This window comes from Heterodontus francisci, chromosome 4 (genome assembly GCF_036365525.1).
Source record: "Heterodontus francisci isolate sHetFra1 chromosome 4, sHetFra1.hap1, whole genome shotgun sequence".
Classification (NCBI taxonomy): domain Eukaryota; kingdom Metazoa; phylum Chordata; class Chondrichthyes; order Heterodontiformes; family Heterodontidae; genus Heterodontus; species Heterodontus francisci.
The window spans coordinates 113273526-113291315 of NC_090374.1; the positions used below are offsets into that span (position 1 = coordinate 113273526).

The following is a 17790-nucleotide window of genomic DNA, read 5'->3' on the forward strand; positions in this document are numbered from 1 at the left end:
GACCTTCATTTCCCGCTAATGGCCTTTCACAAAGTGGGATGGATCTAAGTCAATCATGAAGAATTGTGAGTTATGTTTGTTCTATGTCTTTCACGCTTCAGTTCTTAGTATGGGACATGAATATACTGTGCAGTTACGTTTTATGATCCCTCAGAAGTCGGGTTTTTTTACATTCCAAACACTACTTTTATATATCAACGTTGTGGACACGTGCACGCAAATTCAAAATCTAATGGTTGCCAGCAAACAAAATAAGGCTTTATAATTCAGTTTGTAATGCGGTAGAATCCTTTTATATTAAATAGAGAAAACTTTTTAGCCAAAGCAGAAATCTGTCTGCTGGTGATCTTAGAAATTGAATACTGGTTCCCAATCAGAAGGTCGTGATTATGGAATCTTGGTAATGCCGGTTACTTGAATTTTATGCCACAGTCAGGTAAGTAGTGATTGCACTGCTTCTGGGAGACAACATTGATAACCTATTTATCACTCACATGGTGATTTATTTTTTTGTTGCTCAGTCATGGGAGCAACATAACCACTTAGAGGAACTCTGATAGTCCTGATTGTTGTTTTCCAATTTGGAGGAATATGAATCTTGCAATTAGCAATAGGATATACAGTCTCTGTGAGCTGTCATGTCGAATACAGTGAGATATTTGATCCTTTTCCTGTCTCTTTCCTGGCAATGCTGGAAATCCTATATGTTCAGTAATTAGTTACAAATAACTTTTAAAACTATAATAGAACAGTGTGATGAGTAAGTAAAAAAAACTGCAGATACTAGAATTCACAATAAGGAATAAACGGTAAGATAAGTTGACTTCTAGAGAAAAACACAGGCAGGTGTTATGGTGGTCCTGTGTGTACGAAACCCTCATTATATGGCATATAAAGACAGGAAAGAGAAAGTTGACCCAAGATGCAGGGACCTGTGACATACAGGCAACAAATCATGAACAAAATGGCAGGGGCAAATCAACATTAGTCCAATGGCTAAAATTCTAAAATTATAAAGGCTCAGTCTACAAGAGAGGGGGAAAAACCAAAAGGGACAAGACAAGAGAGGAGAAGAGCTGTCCAGACTGAACTTGAAACTAGGGGCATCAAAGTCCACTGTAGGGGCGGCAGGCCCTATCAAGGGACATTGCACCACCAGGTCTTGAAACTTGACCAGTCTCAGTATGGAAAGTTTGGATTTTTGGAGAGCACTGCATTGCAGAACCTCCATGTCATTTCAGCACACAGTGCAGGATGGGGAGCCATATTTGAAAGTTTGACGAGATGGTTGGAGAAAATGTAATCTGTTTTCTCTCTGGTTCTTCTCTTCCAAAGCTCCTTGGCTAAGGCAACCTTGCCTGATGCCAAAGGATTGTAATACAGCAGTTATGAAGTAACTCAGCTGGATGGCTAACGTTGAAGTGGTGGGGGTCTTCTATCAGGAACTTCAGAACATTTCGGAAAGATTTTTCATCTGATGTGATAAGCTCCTATACTATTTTATTAGAGAATAAGTCAACAAAATGCATTAGTATGTGCTAGTCTCAACAACACTTCTAGCACTCAGTAGGAATCTCTGCATGTTAGCCATGGATGCGGAGTCTCATTGTATAGATTTGATGCAGTATCTCTAATTTCCTGAGGCAATTATAGTTTGAAATTTTGGGTGCCAATAAATAAGTAGCTTCTTGCACTTCATTTGAATTTGTGATATGAAAGCTGTCCCTTCCACAGTTGTTAAGTTAAGATTATCTTGCTAGTCCAATAGAAACAAATGAAGCTTAGCTTCCCAACAATACAGCATCTGTGGAAAGTGCAGCCTCACCTGGCTTAATTAGGAATTGTGGGACCTAAAATCTATTGTATGAATAGTTGGTGCCCTATAACCTGTGACATCTGAACATACAAAGCAAAAACATTATGTGCAAGTAACTGACCCTTCCTAAGAGTAAGATGAGTCCAACAGTCCTTTACACAATTTTCATAGACCTCCTGTAAGATAAATAGAAGATTGGCTCAGAAGAGACAAGTTAGATCAGGAATTACTTTGACCCCTCCCACTATATATCAGAAACCTAGATTAATTGTAACAGCTGATTTTGTATCATTGGTCTTGCATCCTGACATGAGGCTAGAGTGTCATGTGCAGCCCATGAAATGGGTAAATAATATATATTCCTGATACATGCTGTTAAATATTTTAAACAGAGGAACAATACCTATTGATGGTCATAAATACTGAGGATGATTGTGTGAAAGTACAGGGGATAAAAGTGTTCTCCAGTCCTCTGATGTCTAAGACAACTCAACCTATTGAGAACTTTCTCAGCAAAGTAAGAAAGCTCAATGTTTGGATTAAATTCACACCATATATGATAATTAAGGAACTGTTCCTCCCACAAATAAAATCCAAACTACTACTAGTTTAGGGATTAAGTTCTTCTGAGAAATCTCCCATGGTCTAAGCACAGTGCTATTGGTGGTCTTCCTAAATTCAGAGAAAGCTTGTATAGCTCATAACTGGGCTGATGATAAAGTCTCATCTAAGCTTATGCAAAAGATATCTAAACTTGTGCGAAGTATAAAAAGGGTATTAAAGTTTTTAACAGGCTAATGAAGACAGGATCATATCACAAATGAGTCTTTAGAAGTAGGGCATGCTAGACTATCAGATGAACCATGTTGATTGAATGTCGCAGCAATAGAACACTGTCATTTTACTTTTGGGAACTGGAGTTGAATATAATCTTTCTTTGCTTCCTACTTAAAATATAGTTAATTAGATTTAACCCAATTCCTAGTGAGCAAACAAGTGCAGATCTGCCCATAGATTGACCTGAAACTAAACAGAATTATTGGTTTGGGAAAGTTCGCAGTAAGGGAATGTAGTTCTGTGATGGGGAGTGAGTAGAGGGAGTGTTATTTTTCATTTAGCTTGCACCATATTGATTTAGGGAAACCAATACCAAGAGAGAGATATTTTCTTAGGCCTATGCCAATTATTTTTTGAATTCACTAGATAGTGTTAAATAACTGTGTGCTAATGTATTTTTTTATTCCTTCATGGGATGTGGGCACCACTGGCAGGCCAGCATTTGCTGCTCGTCCCTAATTGTCCTTGAACTGAGTTCCTGTCTTAGATTTTTTTTATTTTTTTTTAGATTTTAGAGATACAGCACTGAAACAGGCCCTTCGGCCCACCGAGTCTGTGCCGACCATTAACCACCCATTTATACTAATCCTGCACTAATCCCATATTCCTACCACATCCTCACCTGTCCCTATATTCCCCTACCACCTACCTATACTAGTGGCAATTGCTAACGGCCAATTCACCTATCAACCTGCAAGTCTTTTGGCTGTGGGAGGAAACCGGAGCACCCGGAGGAAACCCACGCAGACACAGGGAGAACTTGCAAACTCCTCACAGGCAGTACCCAGATTTGAACCCTGGTCACTGGAGCTGTGAGGCTGCGGTGCTAACCACTGCGCCACTGTGCCGCCCTCTTGCTAGGCCATTTCAAAGGGCAGTTAAGAGTCAACCACATTGCTGTGGGTCTGGAGTCACATGTAGGCCAGACCAAGTAAGGACAGCAGATTTCCTTCCCTGAAGGACATTAGTGAACCAGATGGGTTTTTACGACAATCAATGATAGTTTCATGGTCATCATTACTGAGACTAGCTTTCAACTCCAGATTTTTATTGATTTAATTGAGTTCAAATTCCACCAGCTGCCATGGTGGGATTTGAACATTTGTCCCCAGGGCATTAGCTTGAGCTTCTGGATTACTAGTCTGGTGATGTTACCACTATGCCACCGTCTGACCTATATATCATGTAACATCTAGGTTCTTGTTCTTATTTCATACCTCAAAATAAAAAAACACTTTTAGGAGAAGGTAGACTGTTTTTATATAAAAACAAATTGCAGTGAAAGTTTACACTGATTATTTGCAAGTAACTCTTGTAAACAAATACATATCTCCTCATTTGCAAAGGTCTTTCTTTCAAAATAGTACATTGTATAGATAGACTTCCATTTATATAGTGTGTTTCACAGTCTCGGGATGCTCCAAAGTGCTTTACAGCCATTGAAGTACTTTACAACAGTGACTACATTTTTTTAATGTAGGAAGTACAGCTGCCAATTTGCACACAATTTATTCCTGTAAATAACATTGAAACATTGGCCAGAAAATATGTTCTTTTTAGGTGTTGGTAGCCATTATTAAGATATGGTTTGCAGCAATTGTACGATATCATTTTTCACCATATGCATAACTATGTTTTAATTTGACTGCAATCTGCTTGCCAATAGAAGATTTTAAAAAGCTAAACATCTGTTTTGAATATGTTGGTAGTATCATAAATTTACATTTAAATGATCACCATTTTAGGGAATTATTCCCCACAGAAAATAATTGTGTTTTTTTGAGCAACAGCAATGAGTCTGATTGCTTTGTGATTGGGAATGTCAAACACATTTGACAGCTTGAACTGTTAGTGAAAGCTAAGGAAGGAAACTGATTAAAATGTTGATGCTTCAATGGTGCTGATGGAGCAGTGCAATTGGACCGTGTCTCTCCTGTGGCTTAAGTAAAGTACAAAATTAAACTAGAATGTCTTTGAACCTCCCTCTCTATTGATTAGAGGTAGCATGCAGTGAAGTGATTTAATTCTGTAAACGTTGTTGTGTGTAATGAACTGTTTTCTGTTGCAGAATTCACAAGATCTTTGCTTCCAGAATGATGTAAAATGAATTCACTGGGATGAAACATGCCTTCCAAGATGCATTCATTTCACTTTAAGTTTTGGAGATTCAGTTGAGGCTAAGCTTTAATTTTATTAGTGCCCATGTATTATGGTTAGTATAGGAGGTCATTTTAAATGGAGTATGTTGAAATAGTTTCATGCAAAGCTGTAAATATTTGTTATTAATACTCAGTGCATTTTTTGACTTAAAACAAATTATTAATCATTCATGTCCACTTGATAGGCTTATTTATTTCTAAATATTAAATATGTTTTTAAAACAGGTGCGATTCAGTGTATTCATGTCAGGGAAAGTGTCTAATGAAAGGAAAATTCCAAGATAAGGCCTTACCTGAGTTTCTATATGTAAAATGTTATATTCCAAGAGGGTATATCATAGTGAACCTAATTCTAACTTTACTTGAGGTTTAGTGGCAATGATTTATCGATCTGGAGTAGAATCCTCCCCCAGCCAAACGACTTTGAGGTCAATTGTAGTGCCCCATCTCTGCCCAAAGATCAGCTGGGCCCTTTCTGATTTGTATAACTTAATCCACATAACATGATGCAGTCTGCAGGTCAAGAGTTCAGGGAGACTAAGGTTTCTAATCAGCTAAGAGACATTCCAGCTAAAATGACCTACCTTTCTAATGCATAATTTCTATATCATTCAGCTAGAAATCATCTACCTTAATGTTAGGCTCCAGAATTTCAATGTCAGTATCCACTTTATGATTGGAGTACTTTGTTTTTCATGAGCCTGCGATATGTGGACTCTATTGCTCAAGGTGCTTGCCTTGACCTGTTCGTCTCCAGAGACGTGTATTTGGCAAGTTTGTGTTAGAGGTCCTATCAATGTTCATTTCTCATGATGCTTCTCCATCACAGGGTGATGTGCTTAACTCAGAAAAATATAGTCACTAGCATGATAAATGATTTGAACTTAGAACTGTGACTAGTGCTTCAATTTTTTTTTCAGGATCAGACCTGCAATTGGTATATCTCTTGACAACCACTACAACTGTAGTACATTATAATCAAAACAGGGTAAACGCAAATGATATTGATATTATTGATCTGATCTCATTGAAACATAAATTCTGAGGGGGCTTGACAGGATAGATGCTGGAGGATCTTTCCCCTTGTGGGGGAATCTAGAACTAGGGGGCATAATTTCAGAATAAGGAGTCACCCATTTAAGACCAAGAGGAGGGGAAATTTCTTCTGAGGATTGTGAATCTTTGGAATTATCTACCCCAGAGAGCTGTGGAGGCTAAGTCATTGAATATATTCAAGGCTGAGAAAGACAGATTTTTGAACTATTGGGATGTCAAGGGTTATGGGGAACAGACAGGAAAGTGGTTATTTTATTTATTTATTTTTATTTATTTTAGAGATACACCACTGAAACAGGCCCTTCGGCCCACCGGGTCTGTGCCGACCAACAACCACCCATTTATACTAACCCTGCAGTAATCCCATATTCCCTACCACCTACCTACAGTAGGGGCAATTTACAATTGCCAATTTACCTATCACTGCAAGTCTTTGGCTGTTGAGGCCATGATCAGAACAGCTGTGGTTTTATTGAATGGCGGAGCAGGCTTGAGGGACCATGCTTTTTATGTTCTTATGTCCTCTATTTGGACATATTCCATATCTGGGATTTGTCATCAATGGGACCTCACCTACTTCATATAATATAAAACACTTCAACTTAATTCACCCCATTTTGTAATGCAGAGAAACAACAAAACACACTGTCCCTTTTAGCAGGCTAAACATCATTTTTCTAGTTGGTCATTTTTCTGGCCAGATCTGAAACTCGGAAGAGAGAACCTAATCTCACTAGGTCTGCCTTCCTTCCAGGACCTTGCTGAACTGTAGCTCACGTGCTTCTGTCCTTTGTTCCTTAGTCAGACAGGAAGGCAGCAACATGATTTCTGACCCTTTCCCAGGTTCTCATATGGAGATTGGCCAGTCAGGCTGACAATGGAACTAGCTCCCCTTCTAGGTAGAAGTCCCCAGAACATACCTCCTACTCAAATGAATAGAGTTTTAACCTGCAAAAGAGTTAGGGGTGCCATTGTATGTGGGGGTTTAAAACATCAAAAAATGCCACTTGTGTCGGAAACCCAACATGATCTTGTTTACTTGTGGATTTTACTAGGATGTGGGAAACCCCCATGGGGATGCTGGGTCTGAGAATCAAATGTGTCAAAAGGCAATTGAAACAAGATTGAACTCTACATTTTGGCTTTAACTGCCAGTGTACGTGAATCTTGAGTTGTCTGAAACTTGCCAGGGTCAACAAGGTGAGAGCACAAGGGGGATGATGAGGCTGTGAAGTTGACAGGCTGAAAAGTCTTTAAGTATTGAACCAGGACAGCTGCTTCCTTGCCTAAATGAAAGGCTTTTGCTCACAGGGCTTGTTATGAGAGTATGCTTTCCCTGCTTTTAGAGGTAATTTCCAACACTTTGATGGTCATTTCTGCTATCTTGGAATTTTCTTACTTTGATCTGCACTTCCCAGCTGTCAGCATTCACTGCAGCGTGGGAGCAGCTTATGCAGCTCTACCTTGGATCTCTGATGAAGAAAAAGAGGAGTAGCAGCAGCAACACCAACAGCCACAGCAGCCTCCTCCTTAACCACATGCTGCTCCACACAACAGAGGGGATGAACACACAGCTCTAGCATAGGGTATGTGGAGGATCAGCTTTCTTGACATAACTGAGCAACAATGCCCTTAACCAAGCTATTCCAGTACAGCTACAACATTGACATCTAAAAGAAAATTGCTCAGGTATGTCCTGTCCACAAAAGCAGGTCAAATCCAATCCAGCCCATTATCGACGCATCATACTGCTCTCAATTATCATCAAAGTGATTGAAGGTGTCGTCGACAGTAATTATCAAGCAGCGCTTACTCAGTAATAACCTGCTCACTGATGTTCAGTTTGGGTTCCGTCAAGGCCACTCAGCTCCAGACCTCATTACAGCCTTGGGGCTGGACTTTACAGACCCCCCAACTTCGGGGTTTGTTGCGGGGTGTGCCAGAAAATACCTCCGGGAGAGGGACACTACACACTCGGACGCCGGGAGGGCCCGGCCTGATATTGCCAGCGGCGGTGAGGCCTCGTGGCTGCACCCCTGCCACATGGCGATGAGACCACTATTTGAATATGTAAATACATTAAAATGAATGCATTAATTATACTTAACGCTGCCGCCTGTGATTGTCGTGCTGCTGGCCGGCACACCCGTGCCTTTTAATCCCTGCCTGGGGAAATGAGGCGGAACACTTGTGGGGAGGGGGGAGGAGGTAAGTTTCTCAGTGTGGGAGGGAGGGGGTGAAATGGGGTCAAAGTAACATCATTGGTGTAAGGGATGGTGGGAAGGGTTTGAGGTTAAAGTTTATGCACTTTGCTGGGGAGGTGGTGGTGGTGATGTTCAGGTGGACAAGGTAAGTGTTTGAGGGGGGGAGAGGGCAAGTAATTTAATTTTATAGTTATTGAGGGGAGGGTAGGAGGGGGAAAAATAAATATATCTAATTTTTTTAATTCACTGCATCTTTAAATACATAAATTTAACAGGGCTCAAAGCCCTTTAAAAATGGTGTCAGCGCCTGCTCACAGGCAGCTGATGTCATTACTGGGAACGGACGGCTCCCCTCCATGTGATCGGCGGGGGGTGGCTGCCCCAGATATTTAAATGAGCAGCCGCACTTAGGATCACGGCAGCTCTGTGATGTGTTGCGCGCATGGGCGGGCCGCCATTATTTTTGCCTGCTACTGATTTCAGCGGCGCGATTGTAAAATTCAGCCCTTGTTCTAAACATGGACCAAAGAACTGAATTCCAGAGATGAGGTGAGAGTGACTACCCTGACATCAAGGCAACATTTGACCGAGTGCAGTATCAAGGAGCTCTAGCAAAATTGAAGTCAGTGGGAATCGACGGTGGGGTGGGGGGGGGGGGGGGGGATGGGCGTGTTAAGGGGGTGGGAGCTCTCATACCAAGCACAAAGGAAGATGGTTATGGTTGTCGGAAGCCAATCATCTCAGCCCCAGAATATCGCTGCAGGAGTTCCTCAGGTGAATGTCCTCGGCTCAACCATCTTCAGCTGCTTCATCAATGACCTTCATTATAAGGTCAGAAGTGGGGATGTTCGCTGATGATTGCACATTGTTCAGTACCATTTGAAACACCTCCAAAACTGAAGCAGTCCATGCCCATATGAAGCAAGACCTGGATTACATTCAGGCTTGGGCTGATTGGCAAATAATATTCGCACCACACAAGTGCCAGGCAATGACTATCTCCAACAAGAGATAATTTAACCATCTCTCCTAATGTTCAACGGATTTGCCTACATTCCACATCCTGGGGGTTACCATTGACCAGAATCTGAACTGGACCAGCCATGTAAATACTGTGGCTACAAGAGCATGTCAGAGACTGGGAATTCTGCAGTGAGTAACTCAGACTCCCCAAAGCCTGCCCATCTACAAGGCACAAATCAGGAATGTGATGGAATACTCTCCACTTGCTTGGATGAGTGCAGTTCCAACAACACTCAAGAAGCTTGACACCATCCAGGACAAAGCAGCCCGCTTGATTGGCACCCCATCCACAAACATTCACTCCGTGGCACAGTGGCAGCAGTGTGTACCATCTACAAGATGCACTGCAGCAAAGCAGCAAGGCTCCTTAGGCAGTACCTTCCAAACCCACAGCCTCTACTACCCAGAAGGACAAGGGCAGCAGATGCATGGGAACATCACCACCTGCAAGTTCCTCTCCAAGTCACACAAAATCTTGATTTTGGACCTATATCGCCATTCCTTCACTGTCGCTGTGTCAAAATCCTGGAACTCCCTCCCCAACCACACTATGGGTGTACATACAGCACATGGATTACAGCGGTTCAAGAAGACAACCACCACCACCTTCTCGAGCAATTAGGGATGGGAAATAAATGCTGGCCTTGCCAGTGACACTCACACCCCTAGAATAAATAATAAAAAGGCCAGACTTTCTCAGCAGGTCGTTACTGACCTCAGCCATCTCCTGGGACAAGACATCCTTCCAAGTGGTCTGCTGATGATGTTTGCAGGATTTCACAAACTGCTTCACACAAGTGCATCCCCCAAGTGACTGATGCCATATTTACCAGGACTGCCACTTATGTCCACTTTGCTACTGATGAGGCCAGTCAGAATGAAAGAGCTATCTGATTTGCTGCAGTGGGTTTCCACAAGTCCAGGAAGTTATGCATTGTACCCATGTGGCAATCAAGTGTTCTCCAATCAGAAGGGATTCAAGTCCATCAACGGTCAGCTGGTTTGTAACCACTGAAAGATATTCATGCATGTTGGTGCAGGGTATCTGGAAACTGCCATGATGTCTTCATTCTGCACCAGTCACATCTCCCAGAGACCATTGAACCTCCAAATAGAGTCAGCGGATGGCTCCCTGGCGACAAGGGTGTCCCTCTAAAGACCTGGCTGTTGATATGTGTGAGAAACCCTGCAACTGATGAACAGGAAAGGTAAAACTGGAGTCACATGAGCACAAGAGTGATCATTGAGCAAGCTATTGGGTTGCTGCAGATGCGATTCAGGTGACTGGACAGATCTGGGGCACCCTTCAGTTTACAGTAAGGGTGTTCTGAATGGTAGTAGTATGTTGTGCCTGTTGTGGTCAGGGCCCCTGCAGCCGCTCACCTAGCTGCCAAAGATGCCCGTGACAAACTAATGCTGGCATGATTCAGCTAACCCTAGGATATGACACAGAATGTTGAACCTACTGCCTGCACCACACTCCTGCAATCAAACACAAAGGATTTCTACAGTCAATAATCCTTTCATCTCAATAACATCCTTTGCTCATCTACTCTGGTCATACCATTCTCCTCAAGTCTGATAGCCATTTGGTAGGTCAGTGGCAACTGGTGATGACTGGACTGTGGACACTTGAAATAAAGTTTATGGTTCATTAACATTTACAATAAAATTTATAGTGACATACTTGTAAACAGTCTCGTGAAACTACAAAGTCTTTCTCTTCCTTTTCCTATTCTATGTGGTGCTATCCCTGAGGCTTAAGCAGAGCTAGAGACAGGCTGCACCTTCCCCTGCTCTGATATTTGAGATGCTTCTGGTCGACACTCCACCTGCACCTATGCAGGGCAAACTCTGCCATTGGGACAGGAGGCAGCAGCATGTGTGGCTTGACTGAGGCAATGGTGTAGGGTGGTGGGTGGGGGGAGGAAACAAAGGGTGAGAAATGGAATCACCTTAAGCAAGTTCCCCACTTCCAAGTCCCCTTTCACCATCTTCCCTTTGATGGCCCACCCACACTTCTCTGCTAACCAAAAGCTGGAGAGCACTTTGCTGCACTTCAGTGAGGCACTGAATGTGGTCAGGATGTGGTTTTCCTCCATCCTATTTAAGCCACAGACTGAGTGTTATGTCCACTGGTGAAGGCCAGCATGCACTCGATTGCCTGCCACATCTGATACTCTGTGCAGCCGACCACTCTTTGTGCTGATGTCCACCTCCACAGAAAGGCCTGAGACATCATGGCACTCATACTAGAGATGACTCCTCCAATCTCTCTTCAATGGTGTGCAGTGCCTCTGGAAATGCTGACAGAACCTCTCACATGTTCAGCTGCTGCTCCAGATTGTTCTCTTCATGGATGACATCCTAGGCTCAGCATCTGCATCCAACTGAACAGAGCTTAGAATGTCCTGCACTCTCCTACAGGGACTCTTCACTGTTGTCTCAGTCTCTAACACTTGCTCCTGCTCACCAGTTATGTATGGCTCACCATGTGACAACATAGCTACCTGCCTTGGAAGTCCCATTGAGGTGTGAATTGGTAGGGAAACCATAAGTGGGAAGCTAATGCTTTGGCTGAGTTGAAAAGCCATGGCAAAGCTTGCTCCACAAACTTTCAGGTTTTCAAGCTGCTGCTGGCCTCGCCAACTCTTGCTGAGTCCAAAGGTAAAAGTTCTGCCTGGAAGAGCTAAATGACTTTCACTTATACAAGAAGCACCATTCCACAAATTAGTTCATCTAGCTTTTAATGCACATCCTACAGCATTTCTTTTTAAAGTATTTAACCCTCTGAGAGGTAAATTTAACTTGAATAGTAGCATTATATTTATTAATATAAATTATCCCAACATTGTTTCATGGCAAAGTGGTCAGAAATTCTGAAACATGACAGTGAGTTATTAAAAATTGATTTTGAGGCTGCTTTTCAGAATGGGACTGTGGGCAGATTTGTTGCAGGACTGGCGACTGCTAAGCTGTAGTCCACTGAACGGTGATCCTACAGTGATTTTTATTTTCAGTTTGTCTTTTGGTGTTACATAGAAAATTGTTGAATTGCTTCCTTACCAATTTTCCAGTATAAGCCATATTTACTTTGCATTCAACCCTTTCCCCCCACTAATCAAATCTGAAAAGTATAGCCGCAAATTGATTATTCTATCATCTCTATCAACAGGATCTTGTTCTAAACTCCCCAGTGACCAGACTCTTTGGCTATTTGATTGGTTGTATGTATTGATTAGGTGACTGCATGAGAAGGCTATTATAATCTGTAAAAGCACAGTGACCTGTACGTAATACATTTTGATCTGCAGATTAAGAATGGCTACAGGCTTTCCCTAAATTGCCCATTGAGATAAATGGGACCCCAAATTAATGGTTTGGTGAGTACAGGATAGGTAGCTCCTATCCTATTTGATTGAGGATCCCCAGTTATAGGCCTCTTAGAAGAGAAGAAAAATACCTTATCGCATCTCTTAGACTGTTTCTTGTGCAATGAATAAGCTTAAAATACTGTTGCTCTGTAAATGGCGACAATACACATTTTACACATGGTAAGATTCCACAAACAGCAGTGAAATGCATGGCCAGTTAACTTACTTTCTTTGGTGGTTGAGAAGGACCCCAAGATTATCAATGCCTGCGCAGATTTAATGTCTCATTTGAAAGATCATCTGATAATGTAGCATTCTCTGAGTACTGTGTCATCTTAGATTATATACTTAAATACTGGACTGGAGCTTAAACCTATGACTTTTCAGTGCTCGGGTGAAGGTCTTATCAGCTGAGTCAAGATGATGCTCAAGCTACTGTATGCAAAATATGGATTTTATTGGTATTGACATCATATTGGTAAATTTGAATTTGGTGGTCAAATTTGATTCACTGTCAGCTTCTATTAATAGTTGGCTGAAGTCTGTTTACTTTGCAAATATAATTAATTTTTTGTTCTTTGTCTATAAACCATAGCTGTCAGGCAATCCAGTTGAGGAAATATCACTGAGAGTGCATATTTCTGCTCCTGAGTTGTTTATTACATGTCCTTTTAATATAGCACCCTCATGTGGGTTTTCTTTTGGCTATAGTCAGACATGTTTGTAATGAATCTACCAGTAAGAAAAGCTTGTTCCCGATTGACATTTTTGGCCTGCAGCCTTGAGTTATTTTAAGTACAATGAGATTTGTTTTTGACCTGAGAAAGGGGGTTCATTGTAACCAGCAATCATTACTGGTGCCTTTCCACATATTGTCACTTTGCATTCTGCAAATATTTTCCAAACTTACAAAGAGGCTGCAGTAGATTAGAGCTGATCTAATGCATAATATCTAAAGCTTTGACTTTCATTTGTGGTCAAGAATAAAATTGATTCTCGGGTCTCTCATGGCCATTAGCACTTGCAAAGAGATGTGGATTTTTTATCTGTCAGAGGCTCTAATGCAAGGTTCATATCTATATTAGGATGTGTTTACGTTCCAAGATGTGGTTTTGGTAGGGTGGGGTGGTGGATAGACACTACCAGTGCTCTACCATTAATTCTCATTAATCATATTGGTTGGTGTGCCCGCTAGGACCAGAGTGGTCTGACTTGTAACCAGACATCACTATGAATAGATGTGAGGGCCCATATCTGTCTGATGTTTGATCTTATATTGGAGAATAATTATCAATTGTCAGATTGACTGGAGAAGGAATTTGTGGGATGGTTTGAAGAAGGAAATCTCTGCCACTAGCTACTGAGTTTGATCAGTTACTCTGAAGTCAAAGACAAGCGAATTATGCACAGCTGTACAAAGTGGTAAGAGGAAGAAAGAAATGAGAGCTGTTATGATATCTCGGGCTGCAGGGTTCCTGACATTATACACGTAGGGCTGGATTTTGTGCTGGAGTTGGCGCTCCCAGCGCTGGACCGAAAAGGTGGGGGGAACTCCACCTCCGCATTGTCTTGGCCCCCCAGAATGATCCTCTGGTCTTTTTGTGTCAAAGTTTTAGGAGGCAGGATCCCTGTCCGTTGTAAAGATTTTAAAGGGATGGGGATTCCACCTCCAAGAGCTGCCAGCCAATTAGAGGGCCGGCAACTCAACACTGTCAGCAGCGTCACTGGGAGTGGTGGCCACTGACGGTACTGCAAAGGCCTCGGCCCCAGGCCCAGCTGTGGAACCCCAGAGAAGAGGTAGGTGAGGCGGGGTCGCCGGGAGCAGTCTGGAAGCCTCTGGTGAGGTGGGGCTGGTCTTACAGTCCAGGGGTGAATTGGTTCCCAGTGGGAGACCTCCATGGGCTACAAATTGTCCACGATGGAGGGATCCCCCTGTCCCCCAAGCCCACAGGCCTTCATTGCAAGGGAATTTGAATACAGGAGTAAAAATGTCTTGCTGCAATTGTATAGAGCCTTGGTTAGGCTGCACCTGGAGTATTGTGTACAGGTTTGGTCTCCTTATCTCAGAAAGGATATTCTTGCCATAGAGGGAGAGCAACAGAGGTTCACCCGACTAATCCCTGGGATGGCAGGATTGTCTTATGAGGAGAGATTGCAGAAATTGGGCCTGTATTCTCTAAAGTTTGGAAGAATGAGAGGTGATCTCATCGAAACTTATAAAATTCTTACAGGGCGTGACAGGGTGGATGTAGACAGGATGCTTTCGCTGGCTGGTGAGTCTAGAACCAGGGGACATAATCTCAGAATAAGGGGTAGGCCATTTAAGACTGAGATGAGGAGGAATTTCTTCACTCAGAGGGTGGTGAATCTTTGGAATCCTCTACACCAGAAGACTGTTGAAGTTCAATCATTGAGCATGTTCAAGACCAAAATCGATAGAAATCTGGATACTAATGACATCAAGGGATTTGGGAATAGCGTGGGAAAGTGGCATTGAGGTAGATTATCAGCCGTGATCAAATTGAATGGTGGAACAGGCTCGATGGGCTGAATGGCCTACTCCTGCTCCTGTGTTCCTAATTATTGGAATCAAGCCAGCTATTGGAAAACTGCAGAGTAGTCAACAAAAACAGTCCCAATCCTGAAAGAAACTTCAGATAGGCAACTTCATGAGATGGAAACATTACTGGTTCAGCAGTACACAATAAGAGTTATGTCTTGAGTTTCCTTTTTTACTAGCTAATTGTTTCTAACTTAGACATTTACAAATAATTAAAACACAGGCACTTAAAGTTGAATGAGTCATATAAAAATCATTAAACTAACCAATGAAGTTCTCCGTTGCCTGTTGGTAGTTAGTCCAGTAAAATTTTTCCCTCAGATGCCTGGCTTCCCTTGCAGACTGGGCTTGTGTTTTGCTTCTTTCCTTCTGGCCGAAAGGCCAGTAATCGAAGGTGACAGATAATTAGCAAAAGAAGCAAAGGAGAAATGAGGAGAGCTTTTATACATTGAGTTATCATGATCTGGATTACACTGTCTGAAAGGGTAGTGGAAGCAGATTCAATAATAACTTTCAAAAGGGAATTGGATATGTTCTTGAAAAGTTAAAAAAACAGGGCGATGGGTAAAGTGCAGAGAAGTGGGACTAACTAAATATCTCTTTCAAACCTGGCACAGGCACGCCGGTCTTTATTCTGTGCTGTATAATTCTGTGTACACAGGAAATTATATCCAAGATCTTCTATTCTGCATGCTTTGGTTATTTGCTGCTTTTACTAATTGAGTCTTAGTGAAGCCCTGTCAGGAAAATTTTTCTGGAAGATCTGCAATAGTAGAAATCACCCCATCATCTCTGTGTAGAAAACAGAAAAATGTGCATGGTGGGAAGGAATGAAAGAGGAATCAATAATACAAGATCAGAACTATGGAACCAAGCCATAAAGACCAGAAGGTCCGAAACTTGATTCTTGATATTCTAAGTTGGTCGATCTCGGTTGGGGCAGCGTGGTTGGCCTGTGTGACTTTTGGCTATCGAAGGGAAAAATAAGTTAGGGCAGATGCTCATGGTGTGCTATTGAATGACCTCTGTTGGAAAGTGTGCATGGCGATGCTTAATGAGAGCAAGATTGGCTTTATCTATGATCCATTCCCTGTTTGAATAGCTTGACTATACTCACTGTATAGTCTTGCACATGAAGTACCACTTTGCAAGGCTGCCAGTACCCACTGAAATACCTCAGCAAAAGTCAATACTCTCAGGAGGGCGGTGGTGTTGGGGAGGGAGGCGGTACCAGCAGAGGACAGACACTAAAGTTCTGGTGTGGAAATGCCCTCCCCCCCCCCCCCCCCCACTGCCTCAGAAATCGTTGAGGATCTGGAGGATCTCAAGTGCCTGCTACCTAATTATTTTATATATCTGGCTGAACCAGACTTTTCATAACCTCTGCATCCTATTTGACTCTGAACTGAGTTTCTTCTTCATCACCAAGACCACTTATTTCCACCTCCTGTAATATCATCCATCTCTACTCTGTCTTAAGTCATCTGCTAAAATCCTAATCCATGCTTTTGTTACCTCCAATGCTCTCCTGACTGGCCTCCCCTCTTCATCGTCCATAAACATAAGCTGATCCAAATTTCTTCTGTGCATGTCCTAACTCGCACCAAATCCCATAAACACATCATCCCTGTGTTTGCTGAGCTACATTAGCTCCTGGTTCAGCAAAGTCTCTTTTTTTTAAAAATGCTGATCCTCATGTTCAAATCCCTCCTTGGCCTTGCCCATCCCTGTCTCTGAAACATCCTCCAGCCCTACACCCTCTTAGAAAACTCTGTTCTGCCAATTCTGGCCTTTTTGCACTTCCTTCACCCCACCATTGGTGGCTGTGCCTTCTTCCATCTGGAATTCCCTCCCTAAATTTATCTGCCTGTCTTCCTGTAAGACACTCCTTTAAAACCTAATTCTCTGACCAAGACTTTGGTCACATGTCCTACTATCTCCTTGTGTAGCTCAGTGTCGATCTTCATCCAGTTTTTATCACTCCTGTGAAGTGCCTTGGGTTGTTTTACTACATTAAAGGTGCTATGTAAGTGCAAGTTGTTATTGAGACTCACATGTCGTATTTGGGTTGTGTAGGAAATGTTGAATTAAGGCAAAATATTTTCTTATAGTTTACAAGAATTTTCAAGACAAGTATGAAGAAACATTATCATGCTTGGCATTAACTTTTTAATCTCTACCATAGCACACAGAGAAGAGAAGGTTTCAATGCTGGCTATTGGTGAGTCTGAGAAGTGTCAAAATGAAGCTCTACTAACTGACCATGATCTCTTCAAATTAGCATACTGTGGTGTATCATTATGCTCGAGCATAGAAAACTGCTATAAGTAATGCTGTCAACAATTTCTTCTCTTTATTTTTCTTTTCTCTGCTTTTACCTTTTTTCATGCTTGCCCTCTTTTGTGCCCACCTTCACTTGCACGTGCACGCTCTCTATCTGTCTCTCTGTCTGTCTTTCTCTTTCCCTCCCCCCACTTTTTGCAATCTTCCTCTTTTTTTCAAGGAAAGTGGAAACATCTTGACATTTTCAGGGTTATTGGTTGAGGCAGAAACTATAGCCAGAAATTTCCTCAGAAAAGCTGCTGCTTCGCTGCCATAACTTAGTTGGAATTGCATCAAAAATGGGGTTTCTGTAGTGTTTTGGGCAGTTATGGTGGTAGAGTGGGAACAGCTCCTAGGAAATTCCCAGCTTATGTCAACAATCAAGATTTCATTGAATAGGTGAATGAAGGAAAAGGAGATGAAGCTTTCTCTTTCCTTT

At 42.2% G+C, this 17790-nt stretch overlaps 1 protein-coding gene across 3 annotated transcripts in view; it reads left to right on the top strand.

The window, feature by feature from the left end:
- The window catches only part of LOC137369199 (transducin-like enhancer protein 4), a 208273-nt gene that overhangs the window by 78684 nt on the left and 111799 nt on the right, over positions 1-17790 (top strand). The gene's annotated exons all lie outside the window — the stretch shown is intronic.